Raw genomic sequence first — 9,754 nt, forward strand, 5'->3', positions numbered from 1 at the left:
GATTCAGCAGCTGAATCTCCAAATCCGAATCGAATCAGGAGACCCTTTAATCTCTCCAAATTGAATCAGAACCCTCCAAATTGATTCAGAGAGATTCGGAAAGATTCAATGATTCAGATATAGACACAACTTTAAATGTTTTTTCTACATACCTCAAGGTACCAGGTGGCTCATGAATGCTGCAATGCTGGGGCGGATGAAGCATCCCACAGTGCAGGGGGTGCCCCAGTGCACTTGGCAGCAGACCCAGAAGTGGACCAGAAGCACTTCCAGCCCGCTTTCGGGTTCACCAGGGAACGCGTAGGGGGACCCCCTTGTATCCCCCGGCTCAGCGACTGATGCCTCATAGTTCTAGGGGGCCATCCGGGGTCTGCTCACGGCCAATCACCGAGCTGGGGGGGGGGGACATGGGCCCTCCCCAGTGTGCTCAGTAGTGGACCCAGAAGTGGACTGGAAGTGGGCCCCCCAATCCCCCTGGGGACGTTCCATTCAACCCAGCACTGCAGCATTGACCAGCCATACCTGGTACCTCGAGGTATATAGAAAAAAAATTTAAAGCTGTGTCTATGGCCAAATCGCTGATTCTCCAAATCAGCATCGAATCCTCAGATTTGGATTCAGCCAAATCAAATTGGAGACAGTGATCCAAATCAACATATTGAATCACTGTCCCTGATTCGGGTCGAATCTGAATCCGAATAGAATACGACCTGTTTCTCACCCCCCTTTGCATAGGATGTTAAACTAGGAAGACTTCATATAAAAGAAGGACAGTATGGACATTTGTAATAGGTATATTGCAATACAGAGTTAGAGTTGATGTACTGACGGCCATCTTTAATTTGTAAACCCATTGGTATGAGCATAACCCTAATGAATAAACTTTGGCAGGAACGCCACCCCCCAGGTACATATTTTACACACACACACACACACACACTCACACTCACACACACACACACACAAATGCAAAAGAGGGTATACTCTGCATGGATTTTGCTGGCCTTTCTTCAGTGCAAAACTCCATTATGGAGACAGCAGTCTAGTGGAAGGTAATCATCCATTTCAAAGTGTTTTTAAATTTTTATTTTAAATGTTGAAATACCTAATAAATAACTTAGGGAGAACAGATAGTTCCTTCCTGTTAAATTTCTGCATTAGAGACTGAGACCTTCTACACAAGCTAATTAATTAGTAATGATAATAAGAAATTGCATTTCTTATCAACTCCCAATTCAGTTAGTAAATTTTAATCTGGCATTAATTTTCTGCTTGGAAAATTTATTGCTTTCTGTGCATCTCAGTTAGTGAAAGATCATGAATTTTAAGCAATGAGGAGTGCTCATATTTTGTGTTAACATTAAGAAACATAGAAGTATATATTCCACTGTCACAAAAGTGGAGTAGTCTATTTTCATTCCATTATTATTATAGATGTAATTTTACTCTGTGAGCCACATAATGTAAGTTCTCTTCTTAATGCTCTCCTGAACTTCAGAATATATAAGTTAAAAAGCAGAAAATACGTTACAGGTCATGCAGGTCATCATTCTACCAAGGGAATCTAGCCTCCCCCTTACAGTATCTTATGCTTTATCCAGAGCCCACTGAAAGCAGTGAAAGACTTTCGATGACTTCAAAAGGTTTTGGAACTATCCCCTTGTGTCTCCCCTAGTCTAGCTCTCATTGCCCCAAGCAGTGAGATTTCCCCACTAATTCCCTTTAATTAGCATGCAAGCCAATTTTGTGAATTATTTTAAATGAGGAATCGACTCATAAAATCACTGACTTTGTTTATACCTCAGTCAAAATACAATTCCACCCTTTATCAGCCTGAATTCAAATACTTCATGATCACTTGTATTGAGCTTCAATATTCCTTGTAGATTTCAGATATTCCCTTCCTGTCAGGAATTATTCCTTCCCATTTCAAAGGACTTTCCATTTTCTTCATCACAAGAAATGTGATGTCTCTTATACATCTTAGGAATTTCTTTCATTAATATTTGCCTATAGGGGTTCTTTACCCACCCACCAGTAAGTATGCAAGTAATTAACATTTTTACTCTAGTATTTTGCAGGGTTTTTTTTTTACTAATGCTCAGGGTCAATCAGAGATGCTCAGTCACTTCTGTTTTTCACTTATGTACTTTTCACTCTCCTTTGTCAAAATGTAGCTTGCTATAGATGTTAATAACTTTGATACACAGTGGTAAGCTTTCACTACATCTTTTGTGTTTACTTCTTGCATCTATGTACAAATATTTTAATATCTTCTAATTCACATTTAGATACTCTTTTCTGACCAATACAGTACAGATATCTTGTTGCTGTTATTTCTTTGAATTTATTTTGACACTTACATCCTACTGTTCATTGGTGATACATAGGGGGTGTACATAGGTGCACTTGCACCCCCTGAGATTGGTCGTGCACCCCCTGGAAGCTCCAGCTGCAAAACCAAAGTGCCAGTGGAACTTCCAATTTCACCACTGGTTGTTCTGGGCTCAGCGATTGGCCGCTGGTGGACCCCCCATTGGCAATCTGGTGCCCCCCCAGACTCGGGAGGCACTAGTTGCCCATGCTACTGTTGATTCTCTAACTGATCTGCAATTATATTAGCAATGTAAAATTTGCTAAAAGTAATCTAAAACAGCATATGTTTAGGATTTGAGTGGATCATAGAATCATAGAAAATTAGAGTTGGAAGGGACCTCTGGAGGTCATCTAGTCCAACCCCCTGCTCAAAGTAGGACCATCCCCAACTAGTTCATCCCAGGCAAGGCTGTGTCTACCCAGGTCTTAAAAACCTCCAAGGATGAAGATTCCACCACTTCTCTGGGTAACCTGTTCCAATGCTTTACTATCCTCCTTGGGAGAAAATTCTTCCTAATATCGAAACTAGACTTCCCTTGCTGCAGCTGGAGACGATTGATGCTCCTTGTCCTGTCATTTGCCACCACTGAGAACAGTCTAGCTTCATCCTCTTTTGAACCCCACTTCAGGTAGTTTAAGGCTGCTTTTAAATCCCCACTCAGTCTTCTCTTCTCCAGACTCAATAAGTCCAGTTCCCTCAGCCTCTCCTCAGAAGTCACGTGCTCCAGCCCCCTTGTCATTTTTGTTGCCCACTGCTGGACTCTCTCTAATTTGTCAACATCTTTTCTGCACTGGTGGGCCCAAAACTGAACACAGTACTCCAGATGCGGCCTCACCAGTGCTGAAGAGAAGGGAATAATCACTTCCCTTGCCCTTCTGGCAGCCTTCCTACCAATGCAGTTCAGTATGCCACTAGCCACCTTAGTGACAAGGGGACACTGCTGGCCATATTCAGCTTACTGCTCACTGTAGCACCCAGGTACTTTTCTGAAGAGCTGCTGCCAAGCCAGTCAGCCCTGAGCCTGTACCAGTATATGGGATTCATGTGTCCTAAGTGCAGGACTTTGCACTTGTCCTTGTTGAACCTCATAAGATTCCTTTTGTCCCAGTCTTCCAATATGTTGAGATCACTTTGACATCAAATAGGTTTTTTGTCTCTGAGAACTTAATTTCCCTAGATAAAGTACTAAATATAATTATTCAAATCAGTGGAAAAGACATTTTAGAGTCCTAGGATGATCCTATTGAGGACCTCATTGGACATTTGATAAAAATCCCTTTACTCCACTCAATCAAAAATTCACCACAAACTAAAATGAACTGACAATCTGTGCTCAAACAACAGAGCTAGATTCCTCCTGACTATGAATGACATTTCCTTTTATGCAATTAAACAGTATTTCTTTTACATGAAGGTTGCAAGTTACTGGTGGCAGTGATGACGGGAAAGATGTTTGAAAGATTTCTGCCTTTACTACTCTTACACCCTTAGTGGGCCAACATGGTGGGTGGCTTGCAGGGGTACATGTTTTTTATGTCTGGTATATTTTAAAGCTTTCATCCATTTCATGATTTCTGCAGAGATTTTAGAGGCATGACATCCATCACACTTAATAACATGCCAAGATTTAGTGAGACTTCTGTGGCTTAGTTTCTGTTTGAGAGTCATGGTTGTCTTATTTTAGGTTAATATCTGACTTTTGAAGCCAGGTTTGCATTTGCTTAAAAATAACCTCTACAGGCATGAGTTAAAGTCTTCCAAACTTGACTGAAAAGCCCTGAAAAGAAGTCAGAATGATAGAAATAAACTGCTTTGACATTTTGGGGGAGAGGGTTGATACCCCCAAAAATTCTTAATCACATTTTATAACTTTAGACTTACAGCTCTCTTGTCTCTGAACTTTTGCATCAAAAGTTAATGTCAGTTACTCTAGCTTAATGCTTGTAAGTGTTTTGGTGAACTTACTGAAATGTATTGTTAATGATTATCTCCCCTTTCAGTTTTAAATAAATCCTTTTTTCTTGTTAAGATATTCTTGAGCAAGTAACTGATATAAATTTGTTGCTCACATAAAAAGACACCATGAGCTTAGTGTCATAATTTATTGGACTGAGATGCCAAGGAAGACCTAAAGACTTGCACACTATGCATACACACACACACACACACACATGCGTGCACACAGGCAAAGTTACAATGATTCAGGTTTGTGGTGTAGTCCAAAGAATCATGCTGCTGACCCTCTCCAGGCTTCGTAAATAAAACTTTTGCATTATTATTTATTGTTATTTATGTTGTAGTAAAGTTTTGAAGTCAACCAGATTAGCATTCCACTGAGTCGGGCTCCATATACGTAGCATGTAAAATTCTACCCGTCATCAACAAGCAGGAAAACTCCTCCTCCAACTACACCTTTCAGAAAACATGAAAGGGGGAACCCCCCCACACCACATCAGTAGTAACTTTCACACCTCCAAACGAACACTTAGAAGCAATGGAGGATGCATAATATCCACCTAAACAATGACCACAGAAACTCTTGGACAATCCACTTACATGACCATCACCAAAGGCTACAAGGTAATATGTCTATTCCCTCTGCTGCAGTGATGAACAGCTGTCATGTAAGTATTTGAAGTTTTCTGGAAGAAGCAATCAGAGGAAGTCTAAAGTAATTTTGGAGGGAAAGGCAGATAAGACTAATAGGGGTGGAGGTATACAGTTGGCCTGTTTTGGCCAGAGAAACAAAAAGACTATTTTTCACAGGAAATGTTTCACACATATACACACAACATTTTTTTCAAAAAGTCCTTATTAAAACATTGGCAGCAACATCATTGACTTTCCCCCAGGCAACTGATGTGTACAGTCCAATAGGGGGCTGAAAGAGGAAGATTTGTATCTTGGAAATTTGTCTCTGACCCCCAAAAGCACTACATAAAACCAAACTAAGTCACACGGTTTCTATTAGCAGATTTCCTACATGAGATGCTGAATTTGCATCGCTAGTTTGAATACAGATCAAGTTCAAACTCAAACCTTAAATTAAACCATTATTTCAAATCACAGCTTAAACTGAATTGTTTTTAATACAATTTAAAAGAAACTAACAGACTCAAGTGTTTTATCCAAGTTACGTTTCTCTAGTTTTGCCTAGTCAATGTTTTTATTACACAGTTCTGTAAGCAGCAAAGTTGAATACCTGCTTCATGGAATAAGGAATGGACACTCAGTCATTTCTTAGTTCATCACTTGAAAAAAAAAAAAAAGGTTGAATACATTCAGAGCCCCCTGAACATCATTTGACATGGTCAAAATGTATCTAAACACTTTTACTTCTTAAATTACCCATTGAGTCATATGTTGAAGAAGAAATAAAATATGGACCAAACTAGGTGAGAGGTTAATGACCATTCTTCTTTCCTGCTATCACTAACACAACTTCTCATTTGGACTATAGCAGGCTTATCTTGCAACACCCTCCTTCCCACCTCCGCCCCCTGCCCCCTCCCAACCTCTCCTTTCCTGCTAGTAATTCTTTACTTTTTAAAATAGAGGTCTTCCAACATGGTTCAATAATTTAATAAATATCTTCCATCCTTCTTCATCATTGGCAGCCAATTGGTCTCAGGAGACCACGGAGATTGTGCCTTTGGTAGGTCACTGGGTACCACCACAGCTTCTTGAGTAGCTGAGGAGTCTGATGTGCAACAGGCAGCCCCTTTGGCAAACTGCACTTACAAATCCAGTTGAGCTTGCACTGGCATGCCAAGTACCATTTTGTCTTGCCTGCCTCCGATTCATTTTCTCTAGCTCATCATTGACCTTCTCATCTTGAAGTGATGTAGGCCCTGCTTCATGGCAGCTTCCCATTCTTTTCTACAAGTGGAACCATCTCAAATGAGTTCTCCTCGAACCAGTCATTTGGTTCCTGCAATGCAAGGCAGGAGTCCAAGGCATTTGATAGATGGGTCCTTTGAGCTGCACCCATTTCTCCTCAGCAGTATTACACAGCTTAAGATATGCTACAGCTCCAGGGAATGTTTTAATGAATTGAGATGATGTGTCTTCAGCTTTCAGTCACATGGCATTTATTTGTAGTAAGGAGAATTTATTGTTCTAGTACAATTTTCTTGGAAGCAGTTTGACTTTAGTGCATACCAGTATCACAGTTAGCAATATTACAGATAGGATTGCATAATGATTACATCACAGAAGGCTCATGAACAGGTGATAATCAGGTTGAATTGGTGCCAGTGTCGATCATAGGTGGTACCAAGAAACACAGGTTGTTCTCAGACACCTCATGCAGTTCCATCAATAACAGCCATAAAATCAGGTACTGTGTTCTTACACTTGCTCTGTTGGGGTCCCCAAAGAACCTTGTGAATTGTAGGTAGTAGTAACGCCCAGGCTATTTTAAGATATTTCCCTCCTTTTCTCCTCTAAGGAAAAGAGCCAAGATTGGGGATTCAAAATATAGATTGGCTGCCAATTACAACTAAACTGATTGAAGAGCCCTGTCCCTTTGAAAACACAAACTTCCTCTGCCATGTACAAGTATAGCTAAACATTTGCAACTGGCAGAAACAAAACCTTCTAAATATGATCTTCATTCTCCAAATGAAACAGGTTAATTTTGCTTTTTCCATAATCCTGAATGTAAACCATGATCCTCAATACAACAGAAAAATGCCACTTGATGCCATTTCATGTCTTGGCTGACTCTACGAGCACAATGATACACTGTAATAGCTTTGCTACCAATGTTTTTGTAAGGTAGTACATTAAACAGTTAACATAATCCTGAGGAAAAGAAACATGCAGATATTCCTTTTAGCAAGCATCTATTAAGTCAAAATGCTGAAAAATGAGATAAATGTCAAATGACATTAAATGATAGAAATGGTTGTTTACAGTAAACACTGAATTGCATGCAGTTGCCTGTATTCAAACATCTGTAATAGACTATGCACTGCAAAACACTGGCAATATGCAAAAGGAAAGGCATATTTGCAGTTTAGACAAAACTCAATTCTGCCAGCACTCTGGGCTCTTACCAAAGAGACGAAGAAGTGATGACACTAAACACAGTAAGGCCCCGAGGGCGCTTATACACATGGTCTGGGAGGAGGGAGTGGGGGCACTTTAATTAGAGCGGCTCAAAGAGCCGCTCTAATTAAAGTGCCCAGTGTGTCATGTGCATCAGCATCCCTGTACTGAAAAATGGTGGTGGGGGGGGTGCTTTAACTAAAGCTTGTTGAACAAGCTTTAAAGTGTTCCCACCACCATTTTTCAGTGCAGGGATGCTGATACACGTGATACTGGAGTCTGGTAGAGTGCAGTAATTACCACGCTCCGGCAGATTTGATTAATCAAGTTTGCGTTGATGTGCTGTAATTACAGAGCATCTGAGCAGCCTCAATACATGTGTATAGGCAGCTCAAATGTTCAAAGGAAACATTGTTTTGTGGACTTTTTGCCCAGGATATACTAACGGGCAAATGCGAAGTACTACATTTAGTACAACTATAGTACTACATTTACAATATTATTGGAGGAATATACAACAATGCTTCCTCATACAGACATAAGTGCTGTGTGAGAACCAAGTGTTATAATTTTAGAACTAATCATCTGGTGAACACAAAGTACAAACAATATCTAGTCATCTGGGTTCCCTTGGATCTGGAAATTTGGCCGCAGGGGAATGGAAATTGATGCTACCACCATTCTCCTGCCACCAAATTTTTAGACCTGTAGGGAGCCCAGTGGGCAGAATAATATGGATCCATGGGTCCGAGTTGAGTATCGCTGTTCTCAGGAATTATGGACTCAGATCAACTAATTTGAGTAAAATTCTCTCTCGTACAAGATAGATACATTCATGGGAGCACACCTGCAGCTACTCTTACAACTTGAACCACACATTTTGGAGAAGGAATGGTTGCCATTGGCCAGACAGAAAATGCCTTTTCAAATTAGATCACATCTCCTGGGTGCACTAGAGTCTTTTCATGGTTGTATTTTGTTTCACCCGGTCTGTAAACATAGAGTTTGCAGCTTATTTTACCTTTGACTATCCCATTTCCAAGGACAATCAACTTCATTACTTTGGACGACAGTCCTGTAATTGGATGATTTTCCATGATGGCCCACCATGCGTTATTCTCTGTAGTGTTCAGCTTCCCAGAATGATTCATAGATTCATAGACAGATTGATCTATTTATCTGTTGTTATTATCTGTTATTATTTAATATTAGCTCTTTAATATTGCATTATCTGCTTATTGCATTTATTTCTCTGTTAACTGTTGTGTGTGTGTAAGCTATATTAAATTTGCCAGTTTCACTCCCAACTCTGCCTCCTCGATCCCAAACCAAACAGCTGGGTGGCTAAATTGATATACTCACAGTACCTAGCTGGCCTGTGGCAATTTGCCCATTTCCTGAGCCTGTCAAGGTCTGCCTGGATCATTCTCCTGTCCTCAGGTGTGGACGCTTTAACCCAGAGTTTGGTGTCGTCCGTGAACTTGGCCAGTCCATTTCTGATACCAATGTCCACATCATTAATGAAGATTTTAAATAGTATAGGCCCAAGGACAGAGCCTTGAGGGACCTCACTGGTCACAGCGCAATACGATGATTGACTTCTGTCAACCACCACCCTCTGGGTCCTACCACAGAGCCAATTCCCCAGCTAGAAGATCGTGGTGAGGTTGAGGCCGCAGTTAGCCAGTTCTGCTAAGAGGTGATCATGGGATACCAGATCGAAGGCTTTTTGAAGTCAAGATATACGACAACAATCTCTTCCCCCTTGTCCAGGTGATAGGTCACCTGATCATAAAAGGAAATGAGATTGGTCAAGCAAGACCTACCCGCAACAAAACCATGCTGGCCATCCCTCAGGATGTTGCCGTCAGCCAGTCTGTTAAGAATGGCCTCTTTGATCATCTTTTCTAAGACCTGCCCCGGGACAGAGGTCAAGTTGATGGGCCTGTGGTTTGCTGGATCCACTTTCCTCCCTTTCTTGAAGACAGGTGCCACATTGGCCTTCTTCCAATCTTTGGGCACTTCACCAGAGCACCAGAAGTTCTCAAAGATCTGTGCCAGGGGCTGAGCCATGATGCTTGCCAGCTCTTTGGGTACCCTTGGGTGTAAACTATCAGGGCCAGCTAACTTGAAGGTATCCAGCCTGTCAAGGTGTTCCTTCATGAGGTCAGCCTTGATGGATAGTAAGGAATCTCCCCCACCCGGGCCTCCCTGTCCTGCAATGGGCAGGGGCATCCCATGGGACTGGTGAAAGACCAACAAAAAGTACCCATTTAGCAAGTTGGCTTTTTCCTGGATGTTGGTTGTCAGCTGTCCCATTAGGTT

Source organism: Gavialis gangeticus, unplaced genomic scaffold (assembly GCF_001723915.1).
Source record: "Gavialis gangeticus isolate Ggan-Ray unplaced genomic scaffold, GavGan_comp1, whole genome shotgun sequence".
Classification (NCBI taxonomy): Eukaryota; Metazoa; Chordata; order Crocodylia; family Gavialidae; genus Gavialis; species Gavialis gangeticus.